This window comes from Alexandromys fortis, unplaced genomic scaffold, assembly GCF_014885135.2.
Source record: "Alexandromys fortis isolate MF-2015 unplaced genomic scaffold, M_Fortis_MF-2015_v1.1 scaffold_134, whole genome shotgun sequence".
NCBI lineage: Eukaryota > Metazoa > Chordata > Mammalia > Rodentia > Cricetidae > Alexandromys > Alexandromys fortis.
Genome location: NW_026068007.1, coordinates 2423083 through 2436350, shown reverse-complemented (window position 1 = coordinate 2436350; position 13268 = coordinate 2423083).

The following is a 13268-nucleotide window of genomic DNA, read 5'->3' as shown; positions in this document are numbered from 1 at the left end:
CAGCTGGTGGCATTGTTGGTGAGACCTTGGTGGAAGAAGTGTGTCCGAAGGGGTGAGTTTTGAGAATTCATAGTTTTGCCCTATTTCCAGTTTCCTATCTTTGCTTCATGTTTTTAGTTTAACGTGTGATCTCCCTGCTCCCTGCTCTTGCTGCCGGGCTTCCCCATTATGCTGGATTCTTTTTCCTCTGGAACCATAAGCCCAAACGAGCTCTTTCTCCTGTAAGTTGCTTTGGTCAAAGTGTTTTACCACAGCATCAAGAAGCAAACTAAAATACCCGGAGAGTGATGGCTTGTCAAAGACTAGCAATACCCTTTTCCCAGGACCTGAACTCCATTTTTTATTAGTTCTCCTATTCTAGTTCCCATTTTTGCCTTTCAATGAAATCTTAGATAAAAATCTCAGATGTTTCCGGGTGACTTCAGGTCAAGGACTGAAGATAAAAGAAAAAGGAACACTAATATTAATATGATTCTCCTATGGATTGCATTTTTAGGTCCTCCTTTGTAGAGCTGCGCTTAATTGTTCCTCTCTCAAAGAGACAGAATAGTGCTCATGAAATAGGACATGAATCTGACAGCCTATGGGGGATAGTCTCATTCAAACAACCACAGAGTGTGTGAGTCTGACAGTAGATTTCTAACCACAGGTTACCTGACTTGGCATTGCCTAGAATCACTGCTATGACTCATGTATTTGGCTTGGATCTCACTAAACATGGAGGCAATTTTATCTAATGGTACATTAAATATAGATACATAATGCAGAATATAAAACAGGACAGCTTGTTTCAAAAATGGGATTTGGGGGAAATTTGGGGATCTAGGAACAACTACTACTTGAAAAATCAATTCATTTATCCCAAGTCTGAGGGATAAATAAGATTCATGTAATGCCGGGCGATGGTGGCACACGCCTTTAATCCCAGCACTCGGGAGGCAGAGGCAGGCGGATCTCTGTGAGTTCGAGACCAGCCTGGTCTACAGAGCTAGTGCCAGGACAGGCTCCAAAGCCACAGAGAAACCCTGTCTCGAAAAACCAAAACCAAAAAAAAAAAAAAAAAAAAAAAAACCAAAGATTCATGTAGATGGAATTCACACCTCAGGACATCAGGAAGCTTATTTCTTAGGTAGCATAGCTGTGCATGTTATCAGACACTCATCTTAATCTTTCTTATCAACTGGATCTTCTGTCCCTGGTGTCCAGATTGAAAACAGGTTCTCAGACAGGTTATAAGCACGCTGCATCAGTTAGAGAGCTACAGTCTCAGATTCAAAGCTGTTTTTCTCTACTCTTGAATAACTACCGTCAATGGCCTTTTAAATCCTTTTCCTTTTAAGGCAACAGAAAATCTGCACATGAACTAAGAAATTAAATAGCATGATAAAAACATACTCAGTCACTAAATAAAGTCTCACAATACTTGAGTGCATAAGTGCACACATACATGTGCTTGCGAGCACACACACACAGAGTAATAGAAATGGGTTAGTTAAATATAAGAGTTAGTTAAGAATACTCCTGAGTCATTGGTCAAGCAGTGTTATAAAGTGATAGAATTTTGTGTGCTTATTCGGGTCTGGCTGCCCAGCTCCCAGCCACCTGGTTAGCTTTTGCCCCTAGAAAACAACACACAAATTCTATTAATTTAAACACTGCTTGGCTCATTAGCTCTAGTCTCTTACTGGCTAACTCTCACATCTTGCTTTAACCCATATCTAATAATCTGTGTAGCACCACGAGATGGTGTCTTACCAGGAAGATTCTAGTGTATGTCCATCTTGGGCTGGAGCTTCATCACATCTGACCCACTTCCCTTCTTCCCAGAATTCTGTTCTGTCTACTCCATCCACCTAAGGGCTGGCCTATCAAATGGGTCAAGTCAGTTTCTTTATTAACCAATGAAATCAACACAAAAAGAAGACTCTCACATCATGGGTGTCTGGGAAATGAAAAAGCAGTTTCCATTAACAGATGGTGCTCAATGTGGGGCAAGAATATCCACATAAAGCCTAAGAAAGCTTTTTTAAAAATGTTTTTAAACCCACATAAATAGGAATCAGTTGGAGCTTCTTGGTAACCTCATAATTTTAGATAGGCTCTGTTTGCTGAGGGTGAGCAGAGGCATGGCTCCTTTAAGAGAAGGCTTCCTGACTCAGCGTCAGCAGCAAAATCTGCACAGTTCCTTTAAGAAACAGCTTCTTGGTGGCACAAATGGCTGGCACTTTCAGGAGGTCCTGTTACAGAGCACTTTAATGAGGTTTGTGGGCTGCGTGCTACAAGTAACTTGGTGGTGGCGTGGGCCAACTGCTTCCAAGAGTTGGGGTGGTAGACATAGTTTCCAGAGCTGGTGGCAAATGGACCTTTGCCATGCTGGAAAAAGCCGAGCAGGGTGGAAGCAACAGCCAAAGTGGCTGCTCTGGTCCTAGGCATGCCTGCTTAACAGTTTACAACAGTGATCACAAAAGGATTACAGATACATAATAAAGACACATTCAGACAGAAATAAACCACTGAATGGGTCACAATGTGTTTTAAAAATGTACATAGGCTTAAGGAAAAAAAAAAGAAAATGGGGATAGGCAGTTATAGAAAGAAGTAGTTTTAAAATTAAAGCAAAGTCTTTAAAGAAACAGAAAAAGTAATACAAAAGAACACAGATAGTCATAGATTAAAGTAGTAAAGATAATGAAAAGTCTGCAGATACTATGGGCCTATAGAATAAAGATGGATGCCCCAATGTTACAGAAGAACTTTGGATGACTGTTCAGGCAGTGAGATGTCTCTGTCAATTCTTGATTTTAGAAGCTGCTTACAACGCAATTCTTGTTTACCGGGGTATAGGAAGTTAAGGACTACTAGGCCAAAAGGAGTCAACCTGGGGTCTGCCTGGAATTGTCAGAGGTCTTGCCTGTGCCTAGCCAATAAGAGGTGAGCATGAGATGTCAACTGCCAATGGATCAGAATGCTTGGGTGCTGGGAGGGTATATACGTTTTCTCTGTTGCTAAATAAATGAGTCTGCTGTAAGCCTTCTATCTGACTCCCAGCATCTGTGTTCAATGACATCATGCCTTTTCAACCCCTCCCCTGAGGAAGATATTAGGACCCGGCAACACTTAGGTAATATTATATTCTTCTGGGGTTTTTGATGGAGTTGAAGACAGATATAGTTTTTCTTAGTTATGATAAAAGATAAATTAGATATTAAATTTACACTGACAAAGAAATATTGCAACTATTGCAATATAACTGTTTTGTTATATGTAATTTTACTATGTAAAAGTTAAAACATTCCTTTTTATTTAGACAGAAAAGGGAGATGATGTGGGATTTCCCTCTGTATGCTGTGATTATGTTTTATTACCATTGGTTAATAAAGAAGCTGCTTTCACCTATCGTAGAGTAGAATATAGCAAGTCAGAAATCCAAGCAAAGAAAAAGAAGGAAAGAAGGTAGAATCAGGGAGATGCCATGTAGCTGCTGAAGGAGAAGGACACCAGAACCTTACCAGTAATCCACAACCTCATGGCAATACATGGATTAACAGAAATGGATTAATTTAAGATATGAGTTATCTAGGAATATGCCTGAGTCATTGGCAAAGTATTATAAATAACATAATTTTGCGTGATTATTTGGGTCTGGGTGACCGGGAAACAAAAAAATCAGTCTCCATTTACAAACACACACAACACACACACACACACACACACACACACACACACACACCACTGTGTGTATCCTCTACAAATAATAGTCAGATTCTGCAGTGAGTAAAGGTATGCTTTAGGGTGTGTCTGTAGGGTTTGGGTCAATTTTTGTGGGAGATATTAGCTTCTCACAAACTGCTTCCTTGATTGGTAAATACTGTGATGTTTCATTAGCTTCCATGAAAAGGGCAGGTCAAACATGCACTAAGTTAGCAATTTTGCTCTCTTTGTGATACATGGTCTTTTAAATGTAAGTCCAGTCAGGATCAGGGCAAAGCCTTATGTCATTCATCCAGGTAAGCATCTCATCCATTCTGAAGATGGACAGCAAGGGCTGGGAAAAGCCGCTAGAAGGCTTTTCTTAGGACCCACACTCAGGCTCCAGTAAGACTCTGTGATCACACAGTTCACTCTAAACAGAAGTTTTTTTTTTTAAGGAATTTACCCTCTTTCCTAGATTTTAATCTATGTCTATATAATTTACTATATTTGACCTTAAAGCACTTCTCTGAGTATTGTCCTTTACAATCTTTTGTATAGGTCAGTCACATGGCTTACTGGCCTTCTAAAGGGTTTGCTCTCCACCCCTCTTTCCTGACACACATTGACACAGGCCACCATTGGCAGCTGTTTACACATCTTACTGCGTCTGTCACCCTGAACTCAACCTAAAGGCAGCACTGTGATAGATCTCTCAAATGCCTCCAAACCTTTCAGACGAAGGTTGCTGACACAACTCATCAGCAACTCCTACATGTCCACTGACTTCATAAGGTGGATCTTGGTCACCATCAGCTGTCTGGGTCCAAACAAATCCTGGTGCCTGCTCTGAATGGATGTCAAGGGCTTTCCTGGCCCAGGCAGAATCCACGATAGCCATATGTAGTCACATCGTTCTAGTGGTAGCAGCCACAAAGACCTCAAAAGAGCACTAATAAAACACACACACACACACACACACATATATATACATATAAAGTGATAATTATTATTAAAATTAAAAAAAGAAACCCCAGGTTTTGAATAATCAGATTCTAAATAGAGATTCAGATTCAAATAGAGTTCTATCTAGCACATGTAGCAAGGGGATGCTTGTTTGTCCTGGATGTCCAGAACCAAAATAATCACACAAAAACTGTGTTATTTAAATCACTGCTTGGCCCATTAGCTCTAGCTTCTTATTGGCTAACCCTTACATATTAATTTAACCCATTTCCATTAATCTGTGTATCGCCATGTGGCTATGGCTTATTGGGTAAAATTTCCAGTGTCTGTCTCCTGTGAACTACATGGCTTCTCTCTTCCTCCGCCCTTTTATCTCCCAGCATTCAGTTCCGTCTTCCACACCTACATCTGCTCCGCCCTGCATTAGACTCAAGCCAATTTTCTTTATTAACCAATCGTATTCATAGCATACAGAGGGAAATCCAAGATCAAGCATATTTAAAATAAAACATAATTTTATATTTATGGCAAAGTTCCAGGTAAAATGTCAACAGCTACTGAACATTTGTGGCTGAAATAGAGATAATAAAATATGAAATATATAACACTTTCTGTGCATACAGGTATTGTGAGAACTTCTTAACATAAACAAACATGTTAAAGAAACTTTTGAATTGTCGGCAGTTAACAACAAATACTAGCGAACACTTTTCTATCGACAGGCATCATGGTAGATGCTGGCGTGACAAAAACAGATAAGAGTCTCCTTTGTCAAGGAGCTCAGAATCTAGAGAGCAGTTGTGTGTGGACAAAATAGGCCACTCTACAATAAGGAGTCAGCTACAAGTAGCAAGAAATGCTTGTTGTAGCAGAGAAGAGAAAGCAATTAATCACTTCAGCTACAGAAGGCTTTCTAGAGAAAATGGCATTGCAGCCTGACCATAAAGGGATTAGTGTTATGAAGGATGTTCTAGCAATGAACATTAAGAACACAGAACTACGGCGTGGGCGATGAGGGCTGGAGCCAGTGTTAGCAAAGGAAAGCAGTACAGCTTGTGGAAGAGGATGACTGTTAAGGCCACACTGTCAAAGAATCAACTTTACTAGAGGTCTCAGGAAGAACCTGGGATGTTTAGGAGAGCAGCAACTAAATAGGAAGTGAGATGAAAGAATATTCTAGAATAATCCAGAATCTTCCAGAGAAGAGACCAAAGACGCTCACCAGTGAGGAGTCACAACTTTTAACTCAGAAGTTGCAGAGGTAGAACTAAGCTTTAAACGAGAAAGCAAAAATGACTGAGAACAACCAATGAGGGGCAGAGAGTGCCATGGTGACCAATGAGGTGTTCGGAGAAAGGGGAAACAGGTGCTTGGCAGGCATGTACGACAGATAAGATTTCATGCTGCATTTTCCCACTTTCCTCAAAAAATGTCTTGTTCTCCTTGCTCTGTCAGCTGGCTCTCTCCCATTTGCCATGGATTTAGTGCTAGCACTGAAGAAGTGGAAAGAAAGGAAAATGTCACTGTTGTATGCAAATTTCTCTATTTCCAAGTTATTAAACAGAGTGTCACCTCTTAACGCCCAATAAATATTCGTGAAATAAAAATGTCTGGAGTTTGGTATGGTGTATTTCCAGAGTATGGGAGGCTGAAGGGAGAGAACCACGAGGTCTAGGTCTGCTTGGTCTACAGGGCACTGGCACGTTAGTGTCTCAAGGAGAAAAACAGTAATGAAAAGCAAACAGGCAAACAACAATCAAAAGGAGGGTAATTGAACTTCGAAATGGACTTTTAGAGATTGTGATTTGGATGGACAATTTTGAGGAAAAATGCTTTTTGAGTAAATATCATCAAAGGAGCAAGAGTGGAAAAAAGGGGCAGGAGGGGGAGAGGGATGAGGGGAAAGGCAGTCGCCAGTCTCTGGACACTCTGTAAAAGCAGAGAAAGGCAAGGCTCTAACTTCAGGCCAATTAAAGAGGTACATTACAAATGGCCCATGAAGGGAAAAAAAATCTTTATTCTCTAAGAGCTATACAGATAATTTTTCTCTCAGAGCAGGGCCTGGTGTGAGCCTGCTCCTGGCCCACGTGGTACAGATCTGAGGAGGATTAAAGATGGAACCAACCGGAAAAATAGAAAGATCTTGGCTCTAGTCCCTTCTGAAGACAGAGGAGAACCCACACCATGATGACACGGCTCAGACAAGTAACAGAAAGCACCCCATGTGTCTAGCAGCCTAGAGTGAGTCAGCTGAACCTCTTTCCTGAGCTGTAGAAGAGAAATTCCCAATCGATATAGGAGCTACAGTTTAGGGAAAAAAGGAAAGGAACATTCTGAAGGTGTGTGTGGGCACTTGGAAGTCTTCGAGGAGTATTTGGTGACTTAACGGTCAAAATGGAAAGGGCAGTGAGAACCACATTGGAGGCTGTGGAGTAGTTTCCTCTTAGCAACTTCTGAGAGCTGAATAAAGAATAAGGCTCAGTAAGCTGGGGTGTGGAAAGAATGCCTTTGATCCTAGTCCTCCTGATGCAGAGGCAGAAGACTCTTGCGTTGGAGGCCAACCTGAGATACACAGCAAAACCTTGTCACAAACAAGCAAGTAGAACAGAATGGAACTCTAAAGAACCCATTTTCCACTCTTTTCATGCCCTTAGCTGGGATAGAGCCTGGTAACTGTTTCAGGAGCACCTGTTAGAGACACCACACCGCTCTTCTCCTTCCCACCATCCTTACTTTGCTTGCCTCATCTATACTTCCTGCCTGGCTACTGGCCAATCAGCATTTTATTGAACCAATTTGAATGGCAAATCTTTTCAGTGTACAGGAGGTTTATCCCAAAGCAGGTCATGGTGAAGCAATAAGGCCAATATTATTAGTTCTGCTGTATGGGAATGCTGAGTGAGCTGAGTTTTACTCTCTGGCAGAGGGTTCAGATATTAAAGTCCTGATAGGGTGGGGGTTAAGGGATGAGTACTTACAGGAGAGGCAGTCTGAGATTCTTTTTTCTAACCTTGGAAGTGTTTGGCAATTTGTTAGGACTTTAAGTACTTGTACATATGTCGGGGTGTACCAATCGCTTTTATGCCTATGCCAGTTGTATTGGGTTCAGATGTTATACTGATTATCTGTTGATGCATTATCTAATTATTCTTTATCAATAAAAAATTTGGGAGTCAGATATGGGGCAAGGATCTGAATGACCAAAGAAGTGATGGAGAAGCAATCAATGACCTATCTCTTTTGTTCCTCCATCCAAAAGGCCTGAGATCCTCTCTAAGCCCTGCCTTACTACTTCTATCTACCTGTCCTCAGTCTTCCAAAACCTCTATGTTTAATTTTGGTCAGCTAGTAGCTAGCTCTACCTTCTGATTCAAAGCGAACTTTGTCAGAATGCAGTCAAAATCTCACACAGCCATCTATGACAGAAGAAACTGCTTCTGTGGCTTGGCTCTAGGTCAGGACCCTCAGTGTGGTCTGGACTGGTATACCAAGCTACTGGGGAGCTTCTGAAGAATACATGTCTTCCCGCTCACCTCCTTTCACCCATGTTTACTGTACAGGAATTCTGAAGGTGGGAAGGAGAGGGAGTTTGTGGCCCGGCAGTCTACATCTATAGGTTGCTTTTCTATGAAATTCTCATGCTCAGATTTGAGCATGATGGGTGAGTGAAACGGCTTTACAAACACATTCTGGTTGAAGGCTCATGGCGGTTACAGTTTTAGGAGTGTGCTCTTACCACTTAGTATTCGATGCCAGCACTTCCTGGAATCTTGAATTTTGAACACCCAGGCATGATCTGGCTAAGTCCTAGTGAGGCAGCTAGGACTAGGCCTGCGGGCTCTGGCACAAATCTTTCTACCCCACCGCCTGTCTCCACCACTCATTACGCTGTCTCGGCACATTTCCTTGATGTTTAATTGATTTATTGGTGTAGATTTCGGAGTGTCTGAATGTTGCAAGCAGTAGGGAGTAAATTATGTTCATAAAAATTATTTACAAATTTACCTAATATTTAAGAATAAGTCCCCGAGAAAGGGAGTTTATAGTATTTTCTACTTAATGAGCAAAGAAGTGTTTTCTTAAGATAAATTCAATGAACTGCATAGCTAGGGTGAGAGGCATGGCAGTCAGGGATGGACTGACATGGAAGATGCAGAATGACATGGGCAGTCAACACAGACGTCCCAGGGGATCTGGCATTTGGAGGAGGACGCGCACAATATTAATTCAGAATTCTAGCTCCCAGCACTCGGGAGGCAGAGGCAGGCAGATCTCTGGGAGTTCGAGGCCAGCCTGGTCTACAAGAGCTAGTTCCGGGACAGGCACCAAAGCTACAGAGAAACCCTGTCTCGAAAAACTCAAAAAAAAAAAAAAAAAAAAAAAAGAATTCTAGCTCCATGCTATGTTAAGTTTTCACACTCTTTTTGATAACAAATATTATTTTTTTCTCCGAGTTTTTTTTTAATTTATAAAATATATTTCTTGCTTTAAGTTGTCTTTGAGGGTAGTTAGTACATAAAGTATTGACCAGACAAATAGAGAAAATAAAAGCTTGAAAGCAACTCAGAGAGGCCGTTGTGTTTTCAAAGATGCCTTCACCTAAACAGCACACACTGTAATAGCTTCTGGTATAACAGCTAATTTTGGTACAGAAACTGCCAACAGAAAATGCAAACAGCATCTTTTAATTCATGGGGAAAAAAACACCTTAGAATCTTCCTATACACTTCTAGGAAGTCAGAATAATGAGTATATATTTCTATCAAAGCACTGAATCACACAGAGCCACGTTGACAAGACATACTCAAATAGCTACCCTACAAAGGATACAAGGAAATCTTGCTTTCAAAATTTTACTTGTGTATGAAAGTACGAGAACACTTGATAATCAGTCAGACCAGTATGAAACAGCACACACCACTGTGCAATAACATAAAATGATGTGCTGCACACATGTTCAGATAAAAAAGACTATCATAAAAGCAGACCTCCGCAAAGGCTGTGGGCTTTCCTTGTAGATCAAAAAGCCTTTTGCTCAGGGCAGGACTGCCCCCATGTGGAACAGGCGAGCATCACAGTAAGAGGTAAATGTTTAACGGAGGCTATGAGAATTACCTGTCAGCATTCCCTGAGAGACTTTATCCTGGATCCATTGATCGAATGCTCCTCTTTTGGTAGAAGTCCCACACTGACACTGACAGATCGATTAGGAAGTGATACTATGGAAATACCCGTTATCCTCACTACTCCAGAGATGTAAAGTGACTTCCCATCCGAGCTTGTCAGAGACACCAGCTCAGCCCCTGCTCGGATGCACTGACTCAGGATCAGTATTTTAATAAGATCCTGGGTTCTTTGTGTGCATCTAGGTCTAAACCTTGTCTCCATTCCACCCCATCCACCTACCATGTGGCTGCCTAGGTGCCTTTCACCAAGAACCCTACCTCGTCCAATGTCTGTGGTCTCAGTTACCTATAAGCTTATCTTTGGAAACGTGACAATCTATTTTATAGGTTTATTTTCTCCAACTAATGTGTTAATTCCACAATGCGAAAAAATATTAAAACAAATTCCCAGAAAAAGGGGCTTTTTTTTTTTGGTTTCAGGAGAGATTTGAGTATTTTATTTTGCCCAACCAGAGCCCTTCAGCAGAATTCATATACATATATATGAACATTTTCCAGAAAAATTAATATGTAATACATTCTTAAAATACCAGCATAATGGTATTTATTTACAAAAAATATTTCATTATTTAATTTTGAACCTTTTGGCTGTGATGACAAGTTTTTTTTTTCTATTAAGTCACAGGAATGCAAATAGCTACAAACTTTCAAGACATTTTTAGCATTGGCGATAGTGCTACTTAAAAAACAAAACAATACATAGATAATTAAAAATACTTGGAAAGCATATTCTAGTAATTATCTTCGAGTTGCTGGACTGAGCAGACATAAAGAGAGGATGCATCAGCTGGACAGCACACATGGTGGTTACACATAGGCGAGCACTCTGGACCAAACATGCTCGTCCTCGGTGTGGACGATGCTAGGAAACTAAATCTGTCTTTTAAAATACTTTTTCTTTGAAAACACATTTACAATGAACCAATGGTGTAACTAGAAAGCCCCCCCCACCCCAGTTCTAGCTACCAGGTTGAGCAGAGGCCACATCTAAAGTATCCCCCGTTACTATTCACAGACACACAGAAATCAAGTCACTATTTCTCATCTTTACGCTATTTTCATTGACATGTTAAGTTTGTTTGAAACTCATTACATTGTCTTTAATTGAAGCAAGGTTTAGATAAAATATAAATGATATTTAAAAAACCCCAAAACATCAAAACCCACAATTACATAAATAGAACTTCACAGCAATTAACCTACACCTGTTTTTAAATGCCTGAGTCAAATGACCTACAGTGAATGAATTGACACTATTTATTCACATCTTACAGACGAAAAAAATTAACTTTAAACTACGTGTCTCGCTGAAAAATATTGGCAAAGTACATTCATGCTTCCTCCGAGAAACAGACACAGGACATCTCCTAAGCAGCTCTGGTGATGGCATCTAATTCAAGAATGAACCGGTCGGTAACTTAAGACCCATAACTGGGAAGTTACTAAAACCATTTACTTCCTCAGGAAAGCTCAGCTCTAGTTTTCCCCGCCAGCCGAAACAACTGTTTTCTGTCCACAGAACCTTCACAGCATCTGAGGCAGACAGCGGGGATGCCCACGGCACCGTGCAAGCAGACCCCGAGGAGAGAGGCGCTGCAAACCCCAGCAACCCTGTACTCATTTCCAAGTCAGAATCACACGTGGGCATAAATCTCAACCCAGAACAAACGCTGGAAAAAAAGGACAAAACAGAAAACGAGAAGGGACACCAACTACATAGGTGTATTCTTTTCAGGATAGAGATAAAAAGCCTAGAGATATTAAACTGATAAAGAACAAATTCTATAAACCACAAAATAAAAAGCCTTCATTGACAAAAATACATAAGCTCTGTTCCTATTTTTGGAAATTTATTTTTAAAAAAGGTAGAAGAAAATATCGGGATAATCATTTTCAATATATATATTAAAACAATAGCTAAGTTAGGCAACCAACAGCAAGCTGAAACTACAGATAAAGTTATAGAAATTATTGTTGTGAACATTTTTTCCCTCAAAAATAAAATCAGTATTTGAAAATATTCATCACTTTTTTTTAAAGAAACTATATAACTGTATTTTGTCATGTATGAAGACTTGTCAATGCTGCGTGACTTTTAAAACGTAATTGTATCTCTCTAGGAGATATCAGTATTTCTTATTGTAAGTGTAAAACATAACTTCTTGTATGGATAATATGCATACTTTTTCAGTACTTTAACAAGTTCATCGTTTTTAAAATTAAAGAAAACATTTATAAAAACTTATCTAAAACTAAAAGTACTTTCTCTAGCAGTGTATAAAGATGACGGGTGACTGTGTGACCGGAAAACAGCTCTGAAAGAGTCGCAACAAAAACCAAGAACACCGAAATGTACAGCAAATAATTTCATTTGTTTTTAATCTTCAAAAGCTATAGAAAACCCTATTAAAGGTTTTGAAACTGGTAGGTTTCATGTGCAGCTAGCAGCATAGTCATGGTTTTGGTATGTTTCATACACACATATATCATTTGATTTAAACCGAAAATGCAGATTAAATGACAAATAAAAAGTCATTATCTAAAAAAGTGCAGAAAAATATTCAAGTTTAAAGTTCAGTGCTCTTTATTTTGCAGAAACAAATAAACAAAATCCCCCATTAAAATAAATCTTTGCCACAAAATAAAAGTTCCCTTTGGAGATAGCTTTACTAATGTCACATGCGAAACCCTTGGGCAAAGCAGATTCGAATACAGAACTCAGGATAAACGTGGAACGAATCCCCCAGTCCTCGGCTGTCTCCCGGCATCGCCTCATCCTAAACATCCGCACACTTCGGGCTTGTTTTGCACACTTGACGTCTACCTGCGCTAAGTTCTCAGTAGATGCTTCTTTAAGAAATGTCCTGCTGACTCTGCAGTCTACTCGCACAGAATGACAGGTGGACTTAGCAAGTATTTTTCCATGAAAACCTCAAATCTAGAGGAACAGGTTTTGTTTTTAAAATCCGTAATCATTTTTTTTGAAACACAGTATGTCTGGAATGTGAGTGAGTGAGTGTTAAGGTGATGCCATATTTCAAACAGAGATAAAGATTTTGACAGAATGAAATACTTTAAAGAACAGTATTCTAAGCAAACACAGATTGATTTTAGTTTGAAGATGAAATGAACTGGGTATGTGGTACATACAGAGAAATCTCTTCCTGTTAATAATGTTAATTGCAGAATACTTGAATTTCAGAATCAAAGACAAATGTGATCAGTGCTGATGGCGCGGAGAAGACACACACACACAGTACACATGCATGTGCACACACATTTTCATTTTCTGATACTTTTTATTTTGACCTCTTGTTTTTGCTGTTAGAATTCCTGAAACTTTGGCTTGCTGGTGACTACTTCTTTTTGCATCAAAAAAAAAAAAAAAAAAAAAAAAGACAGGAGTGGGTTGGGGGAGGCAGGCTG